The sequence below is a fragment of the Engraulis encrasicolus genome, chromosome 18, assembly GCF_034702125.1.
Source record: "Engraulis encrasicolus isolate BLACKSEA-1 chromosome 18, IST_EnEncr_1.0, whole genome shotgun sequence".
NCBI classification, from domain to species: Eukaryota; Metazoa; Chordata; class Actinopteri; order Clupeiformes; family Engraulidae; genus Engraulis; species Engraulis encrasicolus.
The window spans coordinates 45,009,566-45,024,038 of NC_085874.1; the positions used below are offsets into that span (position 1 = coordinate 45,009,566).

The 14,473-nt window shown below is 38.6% G+C and overlaps 1 long non-coding RNA gene across 1 annotated transcript; it reads right to left on the reverse strand.

Moving 5' to 3' along the window:
- Positions 1-11,876: 11,876 nt before the first annotated feature.
- Positions 11,877-14,093, reverse strand: LOC134468658 (uncharacterized). Its single transcript, XR_010038873.1, has 3 exons — positions 13,933-14,093; positions 13,157-13,268; positions 11,877-12,794 (listed from the first exon to the last, which is right to left on the reverse strand). It is a non-coding gene; the product is annotated as an uncharacterized LOC134468658 (long non-coding RNA).
- Positions 14,094-14,473: the final 380 nt, after the last annotated feature.

A 14,473-nucleotide genomic window follows, 5' to 3' on the forward strand; every position in this document is an offset into this window, starting at 1 on the left:
CATTTTGAGTTGGTTGGACAATTTGATATCTCACTGATTCTTGAGAAAGTGGCTAAAACATGTCTCAGCAATAAACTGCCAATTCTGTTGAAAATAAACTACATTTTCATGAACAAAATGAATCCAGGTAAAGACCCAGGGGTCTGTTACACAAATGTACAGTCGTTGGAAATATTTAAGTGTAATTTTATTACTTTTCATGGCTATAAACCTGCCCACACCCTGTAAAAACAGCTGTCCCAAGGACAGACATCATCATTTCAATTGACTTAAAATGTAAAAATCACTGGTATTATTGAATAATATCACCATGATGTGAAAGTCCATATTGAAGTGGTTCTGCAGATATGCACATAGTGCGTGTAAAGCAATATTTACTACTATTTTCTGATTGCTCAAAGTGTGTCCAGCATATTAGTCACCACCGTCAGATGTTTTTTAAAGACAATAAAATCAGGTATGCACAAGGTCATTGTCATTACTTAGGACCCCTTTTCAAACCGTTAGCTCTACTGAATACTTCACCATCACTGAAGCTCCTGTAAATTTACTATTTTCTCCTCAATTTGTTAATTTGTTTGGACACTGGTACTGTCCCAACCATAAACTGTCAACACCGTCGGGGGTTTTAATAGTATTATGTTACATTAATGTTAATTATATATACTTTTTCAGAAGCGGCATGAAGCCCCTAATAAACAGAGCGAAAACGAAGTGGCTAATGTGAGCAAAAAATGCATAATATGTAAAAGAGTGTTTTTTTTGTCTCACACCGTCAGATGTCACCACTGTCAGATTTTTTCCCGCTCATCATCTTGTTCATATTTTACTAAATTGTGCTGGTTAATGAAACATTACCAGACATGTTAGTAATAATTGTGACCCAAACTTATACTCTAGCCTCCACTGAGATGCATTTGGAGGGTTTTTTGTCACAAAACCTGACGGTGGTGACATCTAATGTAGTTCACAAAAAAGCATGTGTTTTACATGTTTTTGACAAGTTTTAAGAATATGCTTCCGATAAGTATCTACAATTATGTTGAATTGTAAAAGTAATTCACTTAAATACAGTAAACATATTTTTTTACTTCTAATTCTGTCTGACGCTGTTGACAAAACCAAGAAAGAGCCCATTTTATGAAAAATGTAAAACATGGGGAGCTTGGCCAATACATTCACTGCACAGCCAAGACCTTCATCTATGATAACACACCTCTATATTTTGGATTTGAACAACTTAAAACCTGTTTATGCCACATTTTCAATAATCTAGGCCTACTTCCTAGAGTATCTAACAAATGAAGAAAAAACACACGCACAAACATACTGTGCACACACAAAAAATAAAGTGTTTATGCTAGATGTCTTGACTTGAGAGGGCTATTTATTTTGCTAAATGTAGGTAATAATTAGGTCACTTTCACCACCCTCAGATTACTGTCACCACCGTCAGTTCTTAAGTCACCACCGTAAGAAGGAGTTTTGGACATTTTAAATGAATGTGCTTACAAAATGTTCCTTTGGAGTTGTTGAATTATCAAAGTAATAGCAAATTTAAGCCTACACGAATATTTGTGAAATTACAAAAAAAAATGTTTGATCTATTTAGGCATTAAGTAAGCATTGTCTGACAGCACATATTTTTAAATTAGAACACATGAAACAGTATTAAATAGAATGAAAGTGAATTTTCAACATTTAAAGGCGTATGTGTGAACCAAAAAACACAGATAATCACGTAAAAACTCCAGATACATATGCAACCAAATCAATACAATTTTTATTGCTTTTAATTGTGTCTGACGGTGTTGAAAAAAAACAAGGTATGATCGGAGAAAAACCTGATTTCTGAAAAAAAAATCAAAATGGGGAGATTGACCTTGTGCATTTCTGAAAAGCCAAGACCCTTGTCTACGACGATATATCATATTATTTTGTAATTCACTTCGTTTTTTTCTTTCAAGATTAAAACCTGTTTTAGCCACTTTCTCAAGAATCAGTGATGTAATATTTTTTGAAATATTTTACACTCATTTTTCTTTTATTTATTTTATTTTTGCTCATGTTGTCAAAGCACATATCATATGGTGTGCAAAAGTAAATTAGGACTCGACAAAAGTGACGCATAATACTGAAACAATGTCATGTAGCAAAATAGATGTGCTATTTATTAGAATGATGTATTATACATTCAGAAGCCATGCGGTTAATCTCCGCATATTTGGTTCAGGAAGATTTCCACAAAAGACATTACAAAAAACACGGTGGTGAAAAAAAAAAAACATTGAAAGTGATGAGCACATCCTCTGCATAGCTGTGGTTATTGCATAGCTTAATTTACTGTGACCCTTTTGAGAGCCCTATCTTGGTCATTTCGTGAAGTTTTCACGAAAAATATGGGGAAATTAACTTTCTTTTGAGCTGTGCAATACCAATACATCTCAAAGAAGAACATTTCTGCATATAGCTGATGGTGCGTTGATGGATTAAGTTGAGACGTAAAATTGAGCTCATCCCAGGTTAAGGTGCAGGAGCAAGACTTATTCAGATTTTAAAAAGAAGTCCATGCAATTAAAATCCTTTAAAAAATAAATTTTATTCCATGGCAGAATTATATTCCGAACAAATCGTAATTCTGCCATAGAGGACCTCAATGGTTGAAACAGAATTCTGCCATGGAATAAACCACAAAAAAAGGAATTTCAAGAGTGCATACTCCTCACTCTAAAATATATTGATTGACACATGCCAAACAGATTGATGATTTTGAGATGTACACATTGCGTATAGTTGGTGATGAGTTCATGGATTTAAGCTAGGCTGATCTCAGGGTGCAATTTCCTTCATAACTGCCTGGACTTGCTTGTTATTCGGGTTGGCACAAAGTTCTTTGTTGGCGACAGTAATGAGACTGGATAAAAACAAGAAAGACATTGAGATAAATAACCTTTATCAAACTGTATGAAAAGTAGTTCCTTAGTCTATAATGAAGCAGTTAAAAAAACTGATTAGTTTTCAAAATCTTTTCAAGTGTTGATCAACTTGTGGCAGGGTGCAATGCATATTTCTACGCTTGGATCAAGAAATGACCTTGGACTGGATGGAACCCAGGCACCCTGACACTGACATTACTCTATGGAGTCAAGGTCACATTTACTCTTTTCTAGTTATAGCAGTACCAAGTAAAAGGACCAGAGTTTAGTGAAACTTCTCTCTAGTAGTCTATGAGAGACAGTCACACATCTATTGCTTAAACCAGCCATAAATACTAGCTACTAAAAGACTACTACTAATTGCTGTTGCTGTGAGTTGTTATGAAAATAATACATACTATAAACAACAACTTACATCACTCCCGGTTTGGAGCAGGATGGAGAGGTTACTTTATAGTCTTTTATCCGGCTTGCAGGAATGGCCTTGCTGTAAAATTGATAACAGCAGTTGTACGGTCCAACAGCATCTAAAAGAGAATATTGAGTTTGTTATAATTGTTTTAGGGAGAACAGAAAATAAATATTACATNACATTTATAACCAGTATTAGACTGATTTCAACCGTAACATTACATAGGGTACACAATTATTTGTATTCAATTTCATGCAAAATAATACCATTATATATTTTACAAATGCATAGTACACATAAAATATTTTGGCATAACTGGGAAAATATTAACATGACATGAACATAAAATGATGAACATTAAATATGACGAAAAAAGAAACATTAACATGAAATGTAAAGCCAGGGGGGAAAAAAACTTACTCAGGCTGTCTCCCTGAGAGCAGAGAGCCAGCACCAGGACGGCAACAGTCACGGCACAGCAGAGCTTCATCTTCAACTCTTCAGATGTAGTAGAGGTGAGTAGGGCCTTGGGGTTTGTTGTAACAGATGTCTTTGGTGTGCGATGCTGGTGCTGAGTGTCCTAGAGTGACATATATATTAGAGCTCTGCGATCTGAAGGAGGGCCTCCTTCCTGTCCATCAAGGAAAGTGGGTGGATTATAATATGCGGACTCTCGTCCTCCCTTGCTCACTTCCCTCTTTGTTTGTGGCCTCATAATGACGTCACCGACAACAGAATTGTAGTTCAATATCTCGCAAAAGCTCAATTCTATAATGTATTTTTCTCATTTGCAAACTGGGTGGTGAATGAACAATTATAGTCCCCCAAAGATGGCTGTGGCCGGCGCTGACAGCGGGGAAACGTAATTGTTTTCTCCACAGAGGTGGGGCGTCATGCGAGGCGATAAGCACAAACCGAAGCGGGATTATTAATCTCAACGGGTCTTTTCCCTACGATTGCATGATCGTAAGGGGAAATCTCTTGTTGTTACCCCATGTACACTACACGATGCGAGGCTCATGTTTGAACAAGAAATCACCCAGATTCTCTGAAAGTCGTGTGAGTGACAAATCGTGTCAAAATTGGGGGAAAACTTCTACAGTGCAGGCTAAGCCTGGCTTTAGTCTGATCCCTAATACACAGTAGGCCTATCGGCCCTTTTGTAGGCTACTGAATAATGGAAATGCAGACTAGTTTTCAGACAGGAGTAAAATGTAACACTCTTTGTTGTCATGAAAGTATATGCTCATTTCAAAAGCCCCCGAGTGGTTAGATGACCTACAAACAGCTGTGTCACAGAAATGTTCTTCGAGGTTTATTGTAGTGGCAACTGAATAACACGGGAATGATGCAAGATACAGGAAAATCATTCTTGGCAGCCAGGTCCACTCCTAAGGATGTTTTTTGCTACCTGCTTGTCACTATTATTTCCTTTCGACCTACATCTTGGGCCATGTTTTGTGTATGTTTTAAGGTAATATGTCATAGCAGAAAGGCCTCAGCAAGCCTCAGAATGCTTTTCTGCTAGTTATCTCTATGTGCCAGGAGGATAGACCATGCAAAAACGTATTTGACCATTCATGCAGATGCAGCACCTGAATATGTTGCAGAATGTCACCAGCAGAATGTCCTAAACATAGGTTACTCACCCGAAAGTAAAATGTTCAACAATGGCCAAACAATGCGCAAATAATGTGTAATGACTTGGACTGCGAAGGTTTGTGACTTTAAAAAATATGGGTCCCCAGAGAAAAAGCCAGGGAAACGCTAGCATGGTGCAGTCATGGGTGAGTGGTGAGGGCATCGACTCCCAACTTGACAGGTTGGTGTGGGGAGTAATCAACCAGTACTCTGCCCATCCTCCTTCATGACTGGGGTACCCTGAGTATGGCACGGCACTGCTCCCTTGCAGCGCCATTGGGGGCTGCCCCCTTGCATGGGTGAGGCATAAATGCTATTTCATGGTGTGTACAGTATAGTGCACACTGCTATGTCACAATGGCAGTTGGAGTTGAGTTTCCCAGGTGGGATTTCACTTGATTCCTTATATGTGCCTGGAAGGCAAGTGCACTAACAAATGACCTAGAACGTGTTGCTATTTCAGCTCCGATTGTAGTTCATAACCTCTTTGTGCAGAAAATACTCAACTATAACAACATTGCTATTGGGATTACAGAGAGCCTTAAGTAACATTACAGAGAGCCTTAAATAACATATTAAGACATAGCCTTTGGTGACTTTGGTGACAGTAGTAGGGTTATAACATAGACTCTGCACTAAGGGGTTAATGAAGTGAAGTGTTTTGTTAGCTGGCATTGTCACATGTGGGGAGCCAGGATGTGGGTATGGATGTGGACGTGTCATCATGGTCCAGTTCTGCCGCCTCTGTTTCCTTCTGCCTACCGTGCAATATACCTCATGTCTCCCTCTTCACTGCAATGTCCAAATAAGGCGTTTGGGTGAAATGGACTCATAAGGTAAAGTGGGTCAGATGATCAGCATGAACTGCCTCCTCATCTCTTTTACTCGTCAATGATTACAAATATGCGTTATTTAACCCAGTGTTTCTCAACAGGGGTGCTGGGGCACCCTGGGGTGCCGCAGGCCCCCCTCAGGGGTGCCGCGGAAACGTGGCTGATACATTAATTATGTATAATAATAATATATATTTGTCTAAATTGATAACTTAACGTTAGTCAATAGAATCTTTCATCTGCCATTTACGCACAATAAAGTAAGTCGCCCCAGTCAGCTGCAACTTCACACGTAGGTCGTGTGACATCTCCAAATGTGTTACTTTTCTAAGCTTGTGCGGTAGGCCTATCGGATGCGATACAGCTTGTTGGTTTGGGGTGCCTTGACATTTTTCATGAATTGAAAGGGTGCCTCGCCTAAAAAAAGGTTGAGAAACACAGATTTAACCCATTAAGACAAGGCCTCTGATGTGAATTTGGTGTCACCAGAATGGCGTCATCTGTGTAATGTCATAGTAAAGTGAAAAAAGTGAAAAGTGAAAGTGAAAGTGAAAGCCCATTGGGAAACTCCAACTCCCATTGTCATTGTGACACAGCACTCCACAGCACACAAGTGAACACTGCACACTGCACACAACGAAATTGCATTTATGCCTCACCTGTGCAAGGGGGCAGCCCTCAGTGGCGCCCCATGGGGAGCAGTGCGGTGGGATGGTACCATGCTCAGGGTACCTCAGTCATGGAGGAGGATGGGGGAGAGCACTGGTTGATTACTCCCCCCACCAACCTGGCGGGTCGGGAGTCGAACTGGCAACCTCTGGGATGCAAGTCTGACGCCTTAACCGCTCACCCATGACTGCCCTAAGTAGTGCCATGGTATACAATAGGGGTGTAAATCAGAGTCTTCATGGCGATTCGATTCGATATCGATTTCTTAGGCCAAATATTCGATTATTTTCAATACCTGAAAAGGCTCCACCTTACATGCTTGACCTATGTGTGAAATGTTACATACATTTACAAAAGCTGAAATATATTCATGTGCTTCATTTGAAGAACATCATTATTGCCGTCAGTATAATTGTTACTGCATGAGAAAAATAAAATGCCTTAAAAAACCCCCAGATAAATCGATTAATCCAGTCTCTTGTGTACGAATCCATTAATTGAATCGCTGGTTGTAGGATTGATGCATCGATGCAACTCGATACGTGGGTATGTTAGAGTGGAATGAACACATTACAATGCAAGGGGAGGGTCTTGGCTTTTAAATGTAACTCATTTCATGTTTGTATGTGCTTCGGAGGCTGAGATATTTAGGATTTAATAGGAAGAGGGCACCCTTTCCCAAAAAGGGCATAGGACATAATGGGTTAAAACATTCCACTGGAGGAACGGTGCATACTAAGCAGCTATATAGCAACAGCATATGATTTAAGTTGTTCGAATGTCTGAGATACAGAGGGAACCCCGGTATGGAGAGTGACAAAAGAAAGTCGACTTTCAATTGTGGTGTCAAAATAAGAATTTAACTTCCTAAAACAGCCTACAGTATGACTGACATACTTTTCAGATACAGTGAAAACTACACCCATTGTCCCATTTTAGCTGAACGTGGTCAGTAAATAGGCCATACACCCGGGTAAAATGGGTCACCTGGCAACGGGGATTTCTGTCAAGGTGACCATGTTTTTTTTTTTTTTTTAAGTTTCATGGTGAAAGCAATTAGACCTTTTGACCTCAACTACATACGGACATTGCTATGACATTACTGAGAGCCATAGCCTCTTTGCACAGATGGGGTCACCGGCGGGCCTATTCACTATTTGCTGAAAATGCTCAACTAGGCCTACATCATAACAACATTAATATGACATTACAGAGAGCCTTAAGTAACAGATTAAGACAAAGCCATTGCAATTTTGAGTGGCTATGCAATGAAACAGGACTGAGTGTAGCTGTATGGTGCAAAAGGCGCCCTGTCCTGGTCACTTTGTGCAGGGTTTGTATAGACTGACAGGAATATAATAAGGTTGGAGCAAGTTCGCACACTAAACAAGACACAAAGGTCAAGCACAAGGAGTTTTTTAAATTTTATTTTAGTCAGAGCAGGGTAGAGCAGACGTTTCAGGCTGTTGCCATCATCAGCACTCTCTGTGCTCGCACCTAGTTATTTTTCGTAACATCTAGAGCGCAACAATACCCTTACCTCCTTCAGACTGACAGGAACTTAATTGATGAGGTGCTGTGTATTTCAGAATAAAATGGCAAGAAAAGCAGGAGCACTAGGAAGGGAGATGCTATAAAAAGGAGAAAAAGGATTGTAAGTTTATGCATGCACCACATGTAAGGCCACAACAGTTAGGCATGAACTAAGCTACTGGAACTACGTACATATGTGAAACCAAAAGTCACCTGTGCACAAAAGGGATAGAGAGATATGAATGTTGTGTGTGATGTCTTTGTGTCTTCTTCTGTATTTATGTATATATGTTACTTGACACCTTAATTCCCTCGGGATCAATGAATGATACTCTACTCTACTCTACTCTAAAATGAAAGACAGCAACAGGTAGGTAAGCTACAGGAACTGTATAAAACCAAACGTCACCTGTACACAAATGTGTATTCTGGCAGTCAGGATGAAACGAGCTGTATATCAGGCTAAACAGGGCATTTCTCTTTAGTTTCACTGCCTGAGGAAGATCCCTCTGTTGGATCGAAACGTTGCCATATGTTTAAATGAAATAAAGTATTTTTGGAGTTAATACACAGTGTGCAGACCGCTTCATCACACTACCTACTTTTTGTCTGGCACCTGGACAACTACCTGTGGATGTGCGCACCCTACCTCCAAACACTCTTTAGTTGCACTGCTACATTACTTTGACATTGCTCAGGTATTTTCTACTGCATGGTAAATGGAAGCCGTTTCGAAATGGGCCTTGATCATAAACCGTTACTGTCAAGTTACACAGAACGGGTGGAGTAGCCAGGTCACTGAGCATGACCTGGCAAAAAGTGTACTGAAAGTAAACAAGTATCACAAACCTTATGACTAATCCAACCTCATGACTGCACCCTTATTCTGAATCGCTGCTGTAGTTTGATCAGCCTCAAAGTTTTGCAATCTTTTTTAAGCCACACAGCACTGGCTGAATTGAAGATAAGAGTATGATTTTATGTGTGATTAAATGGTCAAGTAATTAATTAAAAAATAATAAAGGTTAATATGAAATGTTTGCTTTGTGCTGTTAGCAACTTTACACACACACACACACACACACACACACACACACACACACACACACACACACACACACACACACACACACACACACACACACACACACACACACACACACACACACACACACACACACACACACACTACATCTCAAACGTGAGTACACCCCTCACATTTTTGCAGATTTGTAAGTATATCCTTTCATAAGACAACATTAAAAACATTTCACTTTGACACAATGATTAGTGAACTGTTAAAACATATATAAATGCTTAAAGTTGTTGTTCATTCACAAAAAATCAACAGCCATTAATGCTTGAACATGTATCCACAAAAGTGAGTACACTCAAGAGTAAAATCCAGTAGACAAGGGGCCATGTTGGCTCGAATCGTCTCAAATTGAAAAGGGATTAAAAGGGAGGTCATCGGCCAGTTTCAACCTTTGTTTACATTGAACTTTCATATTTTTAGTCTGCACCTGGCTTAAATACATTGGTGTGAGATTTGAATGAAATCCTATGGAGAGTATCATGATTTGCTTCAGTAGTCACAGTGCATGTTGGCTTGCTTGTTTCTTTTAGGTGTAATTCAGATTTCCAATGTTGACGGCCTCCATTCATAACCAAGTTACCATGTCAGTCCTCACCATGCTTGACTATCGAAATGATAAAACTTTTTTGTAAAACTCAGTTGTTCACCAGCACACATGCTTGACACCATCTGGTCTCAAGAGAGATGAACAGACCAAGGATATGGATCAATGAAACCATGTTGTGTGGTCTGAGGAGACCAAGATAAACAAATTTGCTTTAGATGGTGTAGGATGTGGCCAGAGTAGGTAGGCCTATTGCAACTACACTGCTCATTGAAACTGTACTGTCTATTGCCACATTTTGTGTTGTCATGAATATTTACTAAATAATGAGGTATTTGTTGTTAGTGTGAACAACGTACAGTAAGTTTTGCAACTACAAATGTCCATTTCTGGAAATTCAAAATGGCGGACCATGGAGAAGATCCCCCTTTTCGTGTATGAAAAATGCAATTTTCCCAGTCATAATGATAATGGTAATGATAATACTTGTAATACTTGTAATTAGGGATGGGATATCGGTATCGGTGTATCGGTATCGGGTTCAGATATCAACATATTTCAAAGATCGGATCGGATGGGAATTTTCCCAAAATATCGGAATTTTCCTGATACAGACATTGAGTCAGGTGCAATGTTAATTTGAAATCATAACACTTGCATATTAGTTTTCAGGATGGGATTGTTACTTTTTTTACTTGTTACTTTTGCTTACTACAGTTTTTCTTGATTGCTTTGACGCAGTTGTCACTCCAAAAAGCACATTTTCATACCAGTTCACGCAACGGGCTAACCAGTTAAACCGATTCTCCAAACACAACATCTTTGTTTGCAAAAGGCTACTACGTTTCCAAAATATTTAACATATGCAATACAAGCAAACTCTTTCTTCAGTCCAATACACAATGCATAGCAGTGTATGAACACTCCCAGTCAGTCATTACACAATGGTTGTAAAAATCCAAAACACGGCTATCATGTTGACACAATTTGCCATTATTTAACACTATTGTCAATTACATAACTTTCAAGCCAGTTCCATTGTTGTTTCTTTTACTTTGCCACTGACTCTGCTTGATCAGGATCTACTGACTGAGAGATAGCTGGCCCAGTGAATGCTTTGCATAAAGATTGAGTTGTGTGTCTTTTCTTATGTAAAATTGTCAGTAGGCTAGGTAGTGGGTCCGTGTAACAATAATGTCTTATTGCAAAGAATTGGATTGAAAATCAGAATGCTTTGATGTAGTTTTTGTTTTGTTTTTGTTTGTTTGTTTGTTTTCCTTTTTTTTACAACTGTAATCAAAAATGTACTAATGGCTGATAACGGTATTACAGAAAATATGTGTAAAGTAAAATATGATGTTGCAGTACGAGAATGCACTTACAACAAATTTGCAAAAGAACTCCAAGAACAACAAGATGCCAAGAACAAACAAGATGACACTGTGTATAAAGACTGATTGCTAAATTAAGATTTTTGAGAAGGAGTGTCAAATAGGTGCTCTGGTGTGTTCACACAACTGACGGTAGTTTCTAAAAGTCAGGAGTAGATTTTCTGTATGGTTATCAGAGCTTAAACATTGAAATGTGCACTACTTAAATGGCACATGCGTTAACTGTTTAGCAAAAACTGTGTTATATGAATGGGAAATGTGTCAAGTGAACAAGAATGTGTTCACACATATGCACAACGTGTCTTTTGCTTTGCTGAAATAGTGATCATGACGACTTTGTGTGAGCCAGTTTAAAAAATTGTGTTAAAGCGATCAAGAAAAACTGTAATTGGTTTCCTGTTCTTCTGACTCCCTTTCCTGATCAAATAGTCTGCTCCTACCTCAAGTTGAAACCCATGAATTTCCCCCTGGGATCAATAAAGTTACTCTACTCTACTCTACTCTATATATGTGATTTTGGTATTAGATCGGAGTAGTATCGGTATCGGCAGATATCCAAATTTAGATATCGGGATAGGATCGGAAGTGAAAAAATGTGTATCAGTGCATCCCTACTTGTAATATTAGTAATGGTAATACTTGTGAATGGGCAGCATGAATTCTGAAAACAAGTTTCTGGAGAATGTTGAAAAACATGTATGATAATAGACCTGCGTGTGAAAACAATAAAATAAAATCACTTGCCCCAAGCCAAGAACATCATGAGAAATGACACAAAGCACTAAGTCTTCTACAGAAGTTTTAATACAAAAGAAATGTCTTCTATTTCACTCATGGTAAGACATGACAGTTTAAACAGTTACAGTATATATTAACTTTGTTTGACAGAGGTCATACCGAGTAAAATACAGTGCAGTTGGTAATGATAGAAAAGCTTCACAAATGTTAGTAGACAAACCGTGTATTCATGGTTAATTTAAAGGTAAATTGTGCATGTCTGTAGACAAGACATGATGAGATAAGAAAAAAAATACAGAGGACATGACCTCTGTGTCCTCAATGGTAGTTACGGCCATGGTGCTTATGTTGCAGTAGCCTACATAGAACACAGTACATTCGTGTGTTAATTAGTAGACGCAGTGCACTTGCCACTAGCCAGACTTGGTCTACTAAATACCTATGTGCATGCCAAAGCTGTGTATTGCAGGCTACTGTGTTGGTCTATGATGCATCAATTATGTGGCTGATTTTGTGCTGAAATGAGGTCTGTGGGGATGCCGCTAACACCCACAGACCAGACTAACCAGTGCAAGATACAAAACACAGTCAGTAATGATCACCAAGCTGGTAAAGAAAGTCATGAATCCCTGTGACTATAAAACATCTAAATCAAAATATTATCAAACAATGTGCCAAGTTTACCTTTACCTAATTTGTGATTACAAAACTGATATTTAAGAAAGAAGAAAAATAGAAGGGGAAAAGTAACAACCAAAGAGAAAGGCAAAGGGGAGAGTGCATTAACAAGAACATTGCAGGGAGGAAATAGCCAATCTCTTCTGGAGTATAAAGGTTTTCACAGAAGCAGAATGGAAGGTGATTAGTAAGGTGGATAGTTTTGGGTCAGCACATTTCACCAGCTGAAAGTCTACTGCAGGTAGAACTCACGCAGCAGTTTGTCAACAGCTGGGCTCCTTGGGTTGACACAGAGAGACGCTCCTTGTTTCTTTGTTATAACCCTGAAATTATAAATTCCCATCAAGTAATCTACATATTACATTACAATCCATTGCATTTGGCAGACGCTTTATATAACCAAAGCGACTAACAAACGAACACATAATCATAGCCCGCATCACTACAGTAGCAGATACAAAGTGCACAGGAAATATACAGAACAAGTGCAAAAGCATGAGTTAATTCATCAGTGTTAATTCAACACTGAAAGCGTTAATTATGACTATTTAAGCGTTCAATTGACATTTTAGAATTTACAGTGTACAAGGATTAATTCTAACAATGAAAGAAAATGAACAATGTAGGCCTACTGTTGGAAAAAAAACATGTACGCAATGTGTATAATATGACTAGAGCTACTTACAGGAAACCTGGCTTGACACATTCAGGAGACGTCGCCAAAATGCGGTCAACACTTTTACGAGGAATGGGTTTGTTGTAATATCGGAAACAACACTTCTCAGGGAAAAAGCCATCTGTAGGGTTAAATAATAATATTAAAAAAATTGGCAGAGGCAATTTATTATGGATTGAACATCTAATGGAAAATAAAGATGAGTCACTCTCTTCTTTTGACTTTTATTTCCAATTGTCCTAAAGAATCTCCTTTGGCCAATTGAAAATAAATGTGCAATCCACGTCTTTTCCAAAATAAAAATGACAAAATGTCTTCCCTAGAAGCACTACACCAAAGCAGACATGTCCACTGACAACTCAAAGCTAATTCTATAAAAGAGAACCTTATACAAGAATTGGTAACACTTTATTTTAGGGATACATCTATTAGTACTAATACATACAATGTACCTGTATAAGTAACTTGTAAGGCATGTACAAAGCAAAATCAAACCTTTGTTAGGCATGTATTCTCAAATGTCTTGTTCATGCACAATAAGGGATTTATTACCAATTTAACCTATGTAAGGACCTAGTAGGCCTTAGTGTTTGCTTAGTACATGCCTTACAAGTTATATAGACAGGCATTAATATTGTATGTACTAGTGCTAATAGATGTATCCCTAAAATAAAGTGTTACCCAAGAATTATGTGCATACAAGGGAGATTGTTATTGGCATGGTGAAAAAAAAAGTTAATCTTGAAATCAGCACGAGTATAGATAAGATAAATCAATCCACTTACGTTGACCACACACGGTAGTACAAAGTGCCAAGAGAAGGATGCAAGGAATCAAAAAAACTTGGTGCTTCATGTCTCTGTTGCTGCGTCGAAGTATAGGGCAGAGAATTTCAGAGTCCAAGTGACTACGGCTAGCTATAGGCCTAACTGATTCAAAACCTTTGTTGTTGTGGATGCACATGAGATGTATAAAAAGCAACATGAACAACACCCACCCTTCAAAACGCAGCCCACTGGCCTGCATTTCAAAAGACGAGCTGTGAGCTGCTAGAGGTTTGCGGTCTACAGCACAGCTATTTCCTGTGCATGAACCCCAACCTGCCCTGAGCTAACCCTAATCTCACGCTCTCCACCTTTTGCAGGGTTACCGACTTTAAGTTACTGACTTGACTGTGTAGGTTGCAGAGTAAGGCCTGCTACAGTGAGAGTGCACTGCATGTTTTGATGACACATTAAAACACCTAAAGACCAATGGTAGTGAACTTGAAATACATCTTGCTTAATCGCTTTGAAAATTGAAATTAATGAATTATAAGTTACTGAC